Here is a 12,301-nt window from a genome sequence, read left to right as displayed (position 1 = left end):
AGTTATCAATGAAGTCTAAAGTTATTAGGAAAGAAAGAAAGAAAGACAGAAAGTCAGTCAGTCAGTCAGTCATTAGGTGAAAGATGGGTAAGAGCTTTATCTGTTGCCAAAATAACATGCCACAGGTTACTTGTTAAATGCAAAAAAAAAACAAAAACCAAAAAAAGAAAACAAAATATAACTTTACTATAAAATGATCTGGCTGTTACAATCTTTGCCTGGTAATCAAACACTGTCAAAATGGTGGGGCAACTACACATTACATACCTCTTAATGTGAAACAGTATGAATACACAGCATTACTAAATGACATACTCTTCCCAAAATGTTTAACTTGAATCTGAAACACTTTTAGCTCTAACTCCCAATTTACAGGAAATATAAGGGATAGAAAAAGAAGTTGCATTACACCATGAGGAAATGATTGGCAATATTAAGTATCAAACACGTCAACAGGGCTAACAAAAGATTCTCAACACAGCTATATCATGGGGGAGAGGGAGGGTGTAAGAGACACACTTCTATATTAAAAGACATGAGATTTTAATTTCTTCCAAAGAGTAAATTTCAAATTTTGATAAATTAAATTTATCAAAGTCCAAACTATATATATTTACAACACATATGCATAATACTGAAGTAGGAAAAAAACAAAAAACTCTCATTTTCCCCTATTAATTTACTTTTAAATGGTTGAGGAAATTTATACATACATATAAATTACATAGAGATATGGCAAACGTGGCAAAAATTATTAACAATTATTACATCTAGGAGGTGAGTATTCATGAGTTCAATGTATGGTACTATTCTATTTTTCTATATGTCTAAGCATTTTGCTAATATAGGTTTTTTAAATGTACCCTGCTTTAAGTAAAGTCGTTTCTTTACTTCTACAAAGAAAAAAAATTTTTAATTCAAATACCAGCCCACAATTTGAAATTTCTAATTCAAATATGCCAAATTTTCATTAAGCAAAGCACATGCCATATTTTGAAGGTTTTATCTGGTTATCAATCCATATGAGTTCTCAAAGATAAAGAAAAATTCAATCATGCATGCTATAAGAGAAAAGGAAGAAAATGAAAAAGTTTTTAAAAGGTAAAAAATTTAAGAGAACTCCAAATAGCAAAGCAAACTTGAGAAATAAAAACAAAGCTGGAGGCTTCATACTTCCTGATTTCAACATATGTTACAAAGCTGCAGTAATCAAAACAATATGGTACTGGCATATAGACAGACATAAGACCAATGGAACAGAATATAGAGCCCAGAATAAACTCTCACATCTATGGCCTAACAATCTTCCATAAGAGTGCCAAGGCTAAACAATGGAGAGAGGGTTGTCTTTTCAACGAATGAGTCTGGGAAAACTAGATAGTCACATGTCAAAGACTGAAGCTATATCCTAGCCAGGTAGCTCAGTTGGTTAGAGGGTCCAGATATGCCAGGGTTGTGGGTTAGATCCCTGGTCAGGGCACATACAAGAATCAACCAATGAAGGCATAAATAAGTGGAACAACAAGTCTCTCTCTCTCCCCCAACCTCAATCAATTAAAAAAAATTGAAACTGAACCCTTTAAACCACATTCAAAAATTAACTCAAAATGACTTTAAGATCTGAAACTACAAAACTCCTAAAACAGAGGGGGAGTGCTTCATGATATTGCATTTGGCAATTACTTCTTTCCAAAGATGCAGCACCAAAATTACAGGGGGAATAAAAGCAAAAATAAAAGGAAACATCAACAAAATAAAAAGAAAATCAACTGAATAGGAGAACATATTCACCAGTGATAATATCTAATAAGGAAGGGGTTAATATCCAAAAATTATAAGGAACATAAAAAACTCAACACCAAATAAACAAACAACCCAATTAAAAAATGGGCAAAGGACCTGAAAGGACTTCTCCAAAGAGGACATACAGATGACCAATACACACATGAAAAGATGCCCAACGTCAGTAATCATCAGAGAAATCCAAATTAAAACCACAATGACGTATCATCTCACAATGGTCAAAATGGATGTCATCAATAAATCAACAAGCAACAAGTGTTGGTGAGGATGTGGAGAAAGGGTAACCCTTTTGCACTGTTGGTGGGAAGGCAGACTGGTGCAGCCACTGTGGAAAGCAGTATGGAGATACCTCAAAAAATTAAAACTGGATCTGCATTTTAACCCACTGATCCCACTTTTGGGAATATACCCGAAAGAACCCAAAACATTAATTCGAAGGAACACAAGCACTCCTATGCTCCCTGCAGCGTTTTTACAATCATCAAGATATGGAAGCAGCCAAACGTCCATCAGTAGATGAGTGGGTAAAACAACTATGGGATATTTATTTACACAATGGAATACTACTTGGTGTAAAAAAAAAAAAAAAGAAAGTTTTATCTTTTGGGACAGTATGAAGGGATGTGGAGAACGTTATGCTAAGTGAAATAAGCCAGTCAGAAAAAGACAAATCCCATATGATGTCACTTATATGCGGGATCTAATGAACAAACTGAACTAACAAGCGAAATAGAGACAGACTCACAAATAGAGCAGGATGACAGCTAAGGGGGCAGGGAGGGGAGGGGGTAGAGGGATTAAGCACAAAAGAAAAAGGACTCATGGACAAAGACAACAGTGTGGTGACTGTGGAGGAGGTTTCGAAGAGGGGTATAAGGGGACTAAATGACAATGGAAAAAATACAATAAAAAAATAAAAAAACAGGACTAAATCAAACTTAATTTCTGCATAGCAAAGGAAACAATCAACAAAATAAAAAGGCAACCTACAGAATACTTGAAAACCATATCTGATAAGCAGTTAATATCCAAAATACATAAAGAACTCCTACACCTCAACCAAAAAAATAACTCAATTTTAAAAATGGCCAAAGGACATGAAGAGATCTTTCTCCAAGATGATATTCAAACGACCAATAAGCATATGAAAAGATGCTCAAATCACTAATAATCATGGAAATACAAATCAAACCCATTAGAATGGTCACTGTCAAAAAAAGAAAAGGAAAATAACAAGTGTTGATGAGAATGCTGAGAAACTGGAACCCTTGTGCACAGCTGGTAGGAATGTAAAATGGTGCAACTGCTATGCAAAACAGTATGGAGGTTCCTCAAAAAATTAAAAATAGAATACAATCCAGCAATGTCACTTTTGGGCATATATCCAAAAGAATTAAAAACAGGATCTCAAGATATCTGGACACCCATTTACACAGCTACATTATTCACAATAACTAACAGGTGAAAGTAACCTAATTGTCCATGCAACCTAAATGTTCAACAGAAGAATAAAAAAAGAAACTGTGGTATGTATAAACACACATACACATACCCACTCAAGGAGTATTATGCAGGCTGAAAAAAGAAGATCCAATCATATGCTATAACATGGATAAATCTTGAGGACATTATGCTGAGTAAAATAAACCAGCCATATAATGACAAATATTGTATGATTCCACTTATACAAGGAGTTAAAGTATTCAAACGCTTAGAGACAGAAAGTGGGATGATGGTTGCCAGGGACTGGAGTGGGGAGCAAAGGAGAATTGTTCAATGAGTGTAGAGCTTCAGTTTTGCAAGAAGAAAAGGTTCTAGGGATCTGTTGTATTAACGATGTACATAGAGTTAACATTAATGTACTGTTCACTTAAAATGGTTAAGATGGTAAATTTTATGTTATAGCTTACTACCTTTAAAAAAAACTATAAGGGGTTTAACTACAAAGAAAAAATAAGAGAAGATGATTTAGCAGGGAAAGAAAATATTCAGTCAAAGGAAGTCAAGTCAGAAGAACAGAAAAGAAAATCACAAAAGAAAGCCTGAGAGATAAACTAAATTTAGTTAAAACTACACAATCAATTATCAACTCTGGATCTCCTGGTAAAATACAATAGATTTACTGTAATTTTATAGCTTAAGAAACTATGTGCAAAATACTGTGTACTCTGTATTCCCCAATATGACTGATACTACATATATCACATACATCTCCTACTCACTCACTTCTTTCCTACCAGTCACCACCCACCAGAAGCTTCCATCCTCTCCTTCCTCTCTTCAAAGTTTCTAATTCTAATAGTTTAAATTCCTACACTGGAAAGACTGTTCAGAAACTTGATTTTCTCAATGTATCCACAATTAATAATGATCAGGTGAATTTTTAACTCAGACTAAATAAACAAACTCTTGATTATCTCCTATACAGGTTCAGTTCCTTAAAATAAAAGCAGTTTACATTTGTGGTGGCAACATCCCACTGCAATCTGCCCCTACATCTACTAATGTTTGTCTGGCTGCCCATTCTCAGTCTCCTTCACTGATTGCTTTCCTGCTGCTTACTCTTGGAACGTCATTGCTCCCCTGGGTTCTGTCCCCGACCTTCTGCTCCACCAGTTTTTACTAGGTCCATCCAAAACCTTGGCTTTAAAGCCTCTAAGTGTGACTCCAGACAAGAATTCTCTACCAAACTCCAATATAATAACTGCCTGACAGACATACCCACTTGGGTACTACACAAAGGCATTTCAAGCCTGGGAGGTCCAGCTTAAAATCCTTAAAGGATTCTCTATAATTTTCAAGATCAAGTTCCAATTCCTTGGTAAAGCACTGAAGGACTTCTATGATCTAGCCCTAACCTAACCCTAGCCTCCTCTTCCTCTACTTCTTCTACTTCCCCTCAGGTATTCTCCGCTCCTCATGTATTCAACTATGTGTTTCCCACACAAAGTAGGGCATTTCACCATCTCTGTGCCTCACACATGTTCTGCGCAAAGTCCTTCTACTTCCACCCACTCATCTCCTATTTTTTCACTCAATTCACTTCCCTTCAGGAAAGTTTCCCATTATCCCAAAGTCTGACTTAGACACAGCTCCCACTGCACCCTAAATATACCTCTATCTTGGCAACTCTGCATTTATTTGTTTAGACCTCTAGTCTATAGGTATCCTATAAGCATAAGCACCTTGTAGATATGTCTTGTTTAGCAAACAACTCAACAAAATTTTGTTATATGCCAGCAAAACCCAAAAAGCCATTTTAGTTTTTTCAAATACTGGACTTACCTGGAATACTCAGGTCCATAGTACAGAGCATCTCTTTCCCACAAAGAAAGTACCTAGGAAAATAAATTTATAATCAGAAGGCTGACTGAAAATTATAGTGGATATTCTTTGTGTCTCCCCAGAACTCCTTCTTCTCCTCCCCAACCCCACTAGGTATCTTTTTCTGCTAATAGACCCCTGGCCACATAAATGAGCACATCACATGACCTAGGCTGAACTAAGCATAGCACCTCATGCCCTCAGCTGCAGAAGTTGGACAAGGGATGGGCATGAGACCAACTCTATCTAGAGCCACTGGCATGAGACTATAAGTAGATAAGCCTGTGCTGCCAAGGAACACGGTCCTACCAGGTTAAGAAGCATATCGGCAGTAGGAGAAATGACTCCAGTATACACAGACTGGAACTATAGGAAGGATTTAACTATGGGCAAGTTCCCAACTTAACACCTTAGAGCAATCTCTACCCATACAATTTCCATTATAGAGGGAAAAGCAAAAGTAGGTTTACAGTTGTGACTACATGAAAGTTTATTTTTGTATTATCATTTACTTATTGTATTATTTTCCATACAAACAACTGTAAACCTACTTTTTTCCCACCCTGTAGGGTTATTAAACCAGTAACTTTTCGCTCCATACATTATCTCAAACTGTACCTCCATTACTTGCAATCCAACAAGTCCTAACTAATAAACAGAAAAATGAAATAGATGGAAATTATATGCCAAAAGATATAATTCATTGAAGCTATAAAAGGGTCTGCCTAGTATGCCTTTCCTGACTTAGAAAACTTTCATCTATCAAATATAGTGTCTCCTTCCTTTCCCTATTAGGTAAACCCCCAAACTACTACTTAATTCCCTTTTTAATATATTCTGTGCAAATTACATCATTTTTCAAGATAGTCAATATACCTCTTTCTTTCACCCTAACAAGTACATAGTTAGATGACAAATAAACAAGCAATTACAATATGATAACAGAAAAGAGAGTTGTAGGGAAACAACTTGAAGGCGAGATATCAAAGGGGGCTTCCCTCCATAGAGGTATCACCTCAACTGAAACCTGAAAGACAAGTATGAGTTAATAAAACCAAAGGGAGGAAAGCAGGGAACTAGGGAAGGCATTCCAGACAAAGGGGAGCTTTGGTACTCAGGCCTAGATTTAACGACCTTGGCATCTTAAGGGAGAAATGCAAATACCTGCATATGACTAGCACATCAAGGGCAGAGAAAAAGTGAAAAGGGATGAAGAAGTAAATAAGCCAGATCATGAAAATCCTAAAAGCCAAGTGAAGTTCAGCCTTGTCCTAAAGGCAATGAAAAACCACCAAAAAAAAAAAAAAAAAAAAAAGGTTTTTAGCAAGGGAGTTACATGCTTGAATGTGTTAGACAAATTACTCTGGCTACAGTGGGAAAAATGGATTGGACGGCAAGACTAGAAGAGGGTAACCACTTAGGACACTATTGCAGCAATCCAGCTCAACAAAATGATGATGCTAACCATGAAGTAGGATGGTAGCCTTTAGAATAAAGAAAAGGCAGAGATTCAAGAGATATTAAGGAAAAAGAATCCAACAGAGTTTAGTGATCAAACAACATAAAAGGAAAAAGAGAAGACAGAGACCAGCCCATATTTCTGCCAAGTTATTAGCAGTGTCTACTACTTACTAAATTCTTACCACACATGCAGTATCTCATTTAATCTTCCCCTCAAAGGAAGACAGAAAACAGGCAGTGTGGTTCATCTTTTTGGTTTGAGGATGGGAGAGGAAAGGCTTATGACTTCAGTTTCTAATATGCCAAGTTTGAAGTGTATGCATAAGCAGACAAATGGACACATCATAAACATAGATGACAGAAAAATCCAGTTATCAGGAAAAGAACTTTGCGTTGGAGATTAGATAATTAACAGCAAGGAGACAGAAATATCCTTAAAATTAAAATAGCTCCTTTATTTATGCCAATATGTATTTAATATCTCGATACTTAGTGCTGGGATGTGTGTCAGGCAAAGGAAAAAAGTAAGATTCAGTGAAGCTCAGTTACTGGAGGAAAGTAGTAGTTCTATATGTGGTATTATGGTTCAGAACAAGTCACCCCCAGATGTGCTTCTGTGGTATGCAGATTATTTTGAGCTAAAGGCCACTGAAACCCAGGGGGCGGGGTGGGGGGAGTGGGGGGAGAGGGCATAAGGAGACTAAATTGTAATGAAAAAATATATATAATAAAGATTATATTTTAAAAAATTAAAAATAAATAAAATATAAAGGCAACTGAGACCTGTGGGCTCAAGGGAAACTTCTGCCCCCTCTCCCTTAACTATCTAGAAGAATTTGAATTAGGGGCCTTGCCCATGACAAGAGATTATCAGATATAACCTTTTCTGACCTATCTATATGGCAGGGCAAACTAATAAATACTGAACACTTGTCCTTCTTGTCATCCTGCAAGTCACACTCTGAAGCAAGCAAATCCAACTTGTCTCATCCTTAGCTCAAAAAGTCACTTCTACCTCATTTTCCCTTTCTGTCTCTGAATCTCTCATATATGTGGGTTCCCATGCACACAAAATTTAATTCCCTCTTGTCAATCTGTCTCATGCCAATTTGATTATTCAAATTCAATCAGCCTAAAGATCCAGAGGAGGGAAGGGGATCTTCTTTTTCCCCACAACAGCAAGTAATGAAAATACATAAAAGGTTCAGAGGTAAGTGATTATCTCTACTGGGGAAAAAAACAAAGACTAACAAACATCACTTAAATCTTAAAGTAGGTTAACAGAGAATTTAGGGGAAGCAAGGCACCGAGAGTAGTAAACATACTCCAGACAGAAGAAACAATAAATTCAAGGGCAGAAAGGAATTTAAACAAAAAACAAAAAAACCAATGCCCTGCTTCAGAACTGAAAAATTAAGTATTATTCATGTCAGTCTCCCTAATTCTTAAATTTAAAGAATAGAGCGAATGTATAAAAATGTTAAAAAAAAAAAAAAGACGGGGAGGAAATTTATCCTACTAAATACTAGAGATTATGAAACACAGTGAAATTAAGTGGTAGAGCTACAAAAACCCAATGAAAGATCAAAGAACTATTATAGGAGTCCAGAAGTGTTCTTAACCACAATACACTCATAAGTTATATGTAATAAGATAGGCTTTCTAAAACAAGAAGGTAAGAGTGAATTTCTAATAGTGTTAAAATGATTTCACAGTAATTTGTAAAACAGTTAAAAGTGGTGTCACACTTTATACTAAAATAAATTCTGATAAGTAATTGTTTTAAAATGTTAGAAAAAACTGATTATCATATCTGTGGAAAAACAAAAATTTCTTAATTTGGGAGTATGGAGCATTGACAAAGGAAAAGAATAATAATAAATGTATGAACATTTTAAACTTCTGACGATAAAAGATAACCAAAAGGTAAAACAGCAAACCAGAGAAAAGTACTTAACAACAACAAAAAAACCCATAACCATATGTTTAAGTCTTGCTCAAAGCTTTAAAAAAAGTTAGACCCAACAGATGATCAAAGGATATGAACAGACACAGTTAGAAAACTACAGCGTCCACCATCAGTCAGGAAGGTTTAGTGAAACTGGTACACCAGAACCAATGCTTGTGCAAATGCAACATGTGGGTTTTTTGATTCAGTAGTTCACTAATAGTTACAAAAATCTAGCTGGCTTAGCTAGTTTATTTCCCCATGGAAATTAATGAAATGCTTTTAACTTTTGACATTATGTGAGTTTGGATAGCACGAATTGATAAACTTAAATCTAGACATCCCAATACAACAATTTCTGGAGGACAATTCTGAGATTGTTCCAACAGCCTGCCAACCTTCCATCTAGCCATATTTTAAAGACTTTACTACAGTGGACAGAAAGGTACTTAAAAGTAAATTCAATAATGTAATGTTAAAATCTATATAAGATTTTAAATAAGCAAATTGAATTACTCATTGTAAAGAGGGAAATATTCAGGTGACAAATCAATACAGCAGTTCCCCCCTTAACAAAAGGGATGCATTGCAAGACCCCAGAAGATGCCTGAAACTGCAAGTAGTACCGAACCCTATATATACTTTTTTTCCTATACATACATGTCTAAAGAGTTTAATTTATAAATTAGGCAGAGTAAAAGATTAACAATAACTAATTACAACATAGGATAATTATAACAGTATACTGTAATAAAAGTTATGTGAATATGGTCTCTCTCCCAAAACATCCTACTGTACTGTACTCATTCTTATTCCTGTGATGTGAGATGATACAAGGCCTATGTAATGAAATGAAGCAAGGTACTCAGAATGGCACACAACTGAAAACTTACGAATTGTTTACTTCTGGAATTTTCCAGTTAATATTTTTGGACCACGGATGACTGTGAGTAAAAATGGAGAAAGCAAAACTTTGAATAAGAGGGGACCCATGGTACATATATATATATAAATGGTAGCCGTTTTTATTACACTGAGGATGAGGGTGGTGGGGATGTAATGACATCTGGCTTACTCACTGCCTGGCATGAAATATTTTTTAAAAAGTTCAATCTCTTCTTTAATTCCTAATAGAAACTTCTTCTAAAGGCATTTAACAACAATGTAAGATTCAACGCTTGACCTCACAAATTGAGATTCTTCCCTAAGACTTACAATGTTAATTTGCATATAAAAGGGTGAAAGGAAGGAAAACAAAGGTGGTGCAGCTATTATTTAATTCACGTGGTTACTGTTTGCTTAACAAGAGACAGGCATAATCATAAATAATCATAAAGCGATTTTAAGAGAAAAATCCTGTTAAAAAATTCACCTACACTAAACATATTTATTTAGCTTCTATTGTGTTATAAGATACTATGCCTACTTTAATAAAAACATTCCTTACCCTAACTTAAATCCATTTTTCTATGAAGTCCAATACTCCCGGTCCTTTTTATTCTTCCCCTCAAAGCAACTAAAGTCAACAGTTACATAAACTGGCACTCCTAAGTATTACATGCTGATTTGTACTGGAGTTGGTCTTTCTATATGTTAATTTTTTTTCATGAACTTAACTACAGCCTCCTTGTAGAAAAAAAGCAGCCGTTACTTTTCTATTATTCGTACCATCTCCATCACTGCAGCCCCCACACTAGCAAAACCACTTAAACAATAAAGGCTCTGGCATAAGAACTAAAAATGGTTCATTTCATTTCTAATCTTTAAAAACGGACAACATAAGAAAACTGAACCACACTTATCATCAAAACACAAATCACATGATGTTTACATTTCAAGCGTGTAAGGCTTCTTTCATTGAAAACTGAAGGATGAGAGTTAAAACAAGTTACAGAGAGGTTGTTTGGGGGGAAAAAAACAATTAACAAAACGGAAAGAAAAGGCTGATGTTGGGGTGAAAAGACAGTATTTTTAAAAGTAGGAGAAAGAAGCAGCTGCAAATCAATCAGTTTTCTGAGAGCCCAGGTTGATCTCCAGGATTCTCTTCTCTGAGCTCTACCAATCCCCACCTTTTCTGAGTTAACCAGTCTCCGGGCAAGAAGCGCGGCTTGATTGGCTTAAAAATGTCGAGTAGAAAATCCAGCCAATCCTGCCTTCCAGTCAGAACTGTGCTATGGAGACATTACAACCACTGCATGGCAAGAATGTGTACAAACCTGTCCATGCCACAAATAGCAGATCCTAGTTCTAAAGACTGTTGCCGAAAGATTCTTTAAAAGCAATACTAAGCGTGATCTAACATCAACACGTTTTCTTATTACTCTAGCTTTCTTTCTGTGGGGAAGAAAGTGTGTTAACCAAAAGAGAATAAGGAATGAACTGCCCCGGTCAGATGGCTGACTCTATGAAAAACTGATATCCAAACGGACATCTCGGAGAGGGTCCGGATGACAGCAGGGTTCAAGGAGGGTCCCAGCGAGATCAAGACTACGGTTGAGGGAGGTGGGGACCAGGGTCAAAGAGGCACACAAGCCAGGAACTGCGAATGTCTCCCCGCAGTATTCAGAATCAAAACGTGTAAAGAAGTGAGTAAATAAACGGCTTTGCTAGACTATGCTTGGAAGGTTGGGCCGAAGTTCCAAGAATGCCCTGCCTAGGAAACGCCAAAGGCGCTCCGAGGGGCGCGAGGTCGAGCACAGGCGGGAAGCGAAAAAGCCCCCAGTGGGGGGAAGGGTGTGTCTGGGGCCTGGAGACCCGCCAGGAACTCGAAGGCCGGGAAACAGCCACGGCCCCCACCTTCGCCTGGGCTCGGGCTGCGCGCCAGGGCCCGCCTCTCGCCGACGCCTCACTTCCCTTCTGTCCTGGAGCCCAGGCCCGCGAGCCAGGCTGGAAGAGGCCGGTACCGGACTCCGCATTTTGAACTTTAGATTCCGGTCGCAACGCTGCACGTCCCTGCCTCCGGCCCTCTGCTGCGGCTCGGCGCCCCGGGATATCTTACCTACGGGACCCGCACCCGGGACCCACCGCTCCACTCCCACCCGCCGCCTTTACCTGCTCCAGGAGCTGGCGGAGGGCGCGGAGGCCGGGGCCGCGTCGTCGAGTGCGCAACGCGAGTCCGCAGCCCTTTCCCGCCGCCAATGCGCTCTCAGGCGCGGCGCTGGGCTGGCGAACAGGGGCGGTCGCGCGGGGGAGACGCGCGACGAACACCCGGCGGGGAGACACTGCCGCTCGCTGTCGGACCGGGGAAGAGCAGCCTCACAGCAGCCAGCCCAGAGAGGGCGGGTGGGCGGCCGAATGGGGAGGGGTCTCGAGGAGCAGGGATTAGCTGCCACGTCGCCCAGGTGGATCACCGCCCTCCCCCTCCCTCGCCGCAGGCTCCCGCCGCGACCTCTGGTTCGTCCCAGGCTCCGCTGAGGCGCGTGGGACCGCCCCCCCGAGGCAGGCCTCAGCGACCCGGGCCCCCGGGCGTGCCCGCCTCCTCTACTCCTTTTAGAGAGCGAGTCCCAACCTGGCGGGTCCTGCCACTTGGGACGCGTTCTCTCCTTACCCCCAAAAAAGCTTGCCCGAAAGCCTGACTAGTTTTCCCCTTCTCCCGTCAGGGGTCGTGAGCGGGGGGAGGGCGAGTCACATGGAGGAACAAGCCCTCTTCAATGTGTCAGGTTTTCGAGGATGGCAGGAGCTGTGTTGCACTGCTGAACAAGACAAAAAGGGCCCGAAATACATGTCAATATAAGCAACGCAGTCAACCACACCAGTTCCCAGCCC

General features: G+C 39.0%; 1 protein-coding gene across 3 annotated transcripts in view; it reads right to left on the bottom strand.

Annotated features, from left to right (window-relative positions):
- The window catches only part of N4BP2 (NEDD4 binding protein 2), an 85,318-nt gene extending 73,486 nt beyond the window's left edge, over nucleotides 1-11,832 (bottom strand). For all 3 annotated transcript variants that reach the window (XM_054582075.1, XM_054582079.1, XM_054582077.1), the window contains exons 1-2: nucleotides 11,588-11,832; nucleotides 5,089-5,141 (exon numbers count right to left, since the gene is read on the bottom strand). The gene's annotated coding sequence lies outside the window, so the exon portion shown is untranslated. The remainder of the gene's footprint in view (nucleotides 1-5,088; nucleotides 5,142-11,587) is intronic.
- Nucleotides 11,833-12,301: the final 469 nt, after the last annotated feature.

This window comes from Pteronotus mesoamericanus, unplaced genomic scaffold, assembly GCF_021234165.1.
Source record: "Pteronotus mesoamericanus isolate MK-2021 breed Mesoamerican mustached bat unplaced genomic scaffold, CSHL_Meso_final contig_68, whole genome shotgun sequence".
NCBI lineage: Eukaryota > Metazoa > Chordata > Mammalia > Chiroptera > Mormoopidae > Pteronotus > Pteronotus mesoamericanus.
This window is presented reverse-complemented; position numbering and strand designations above follow the sequence as displayed.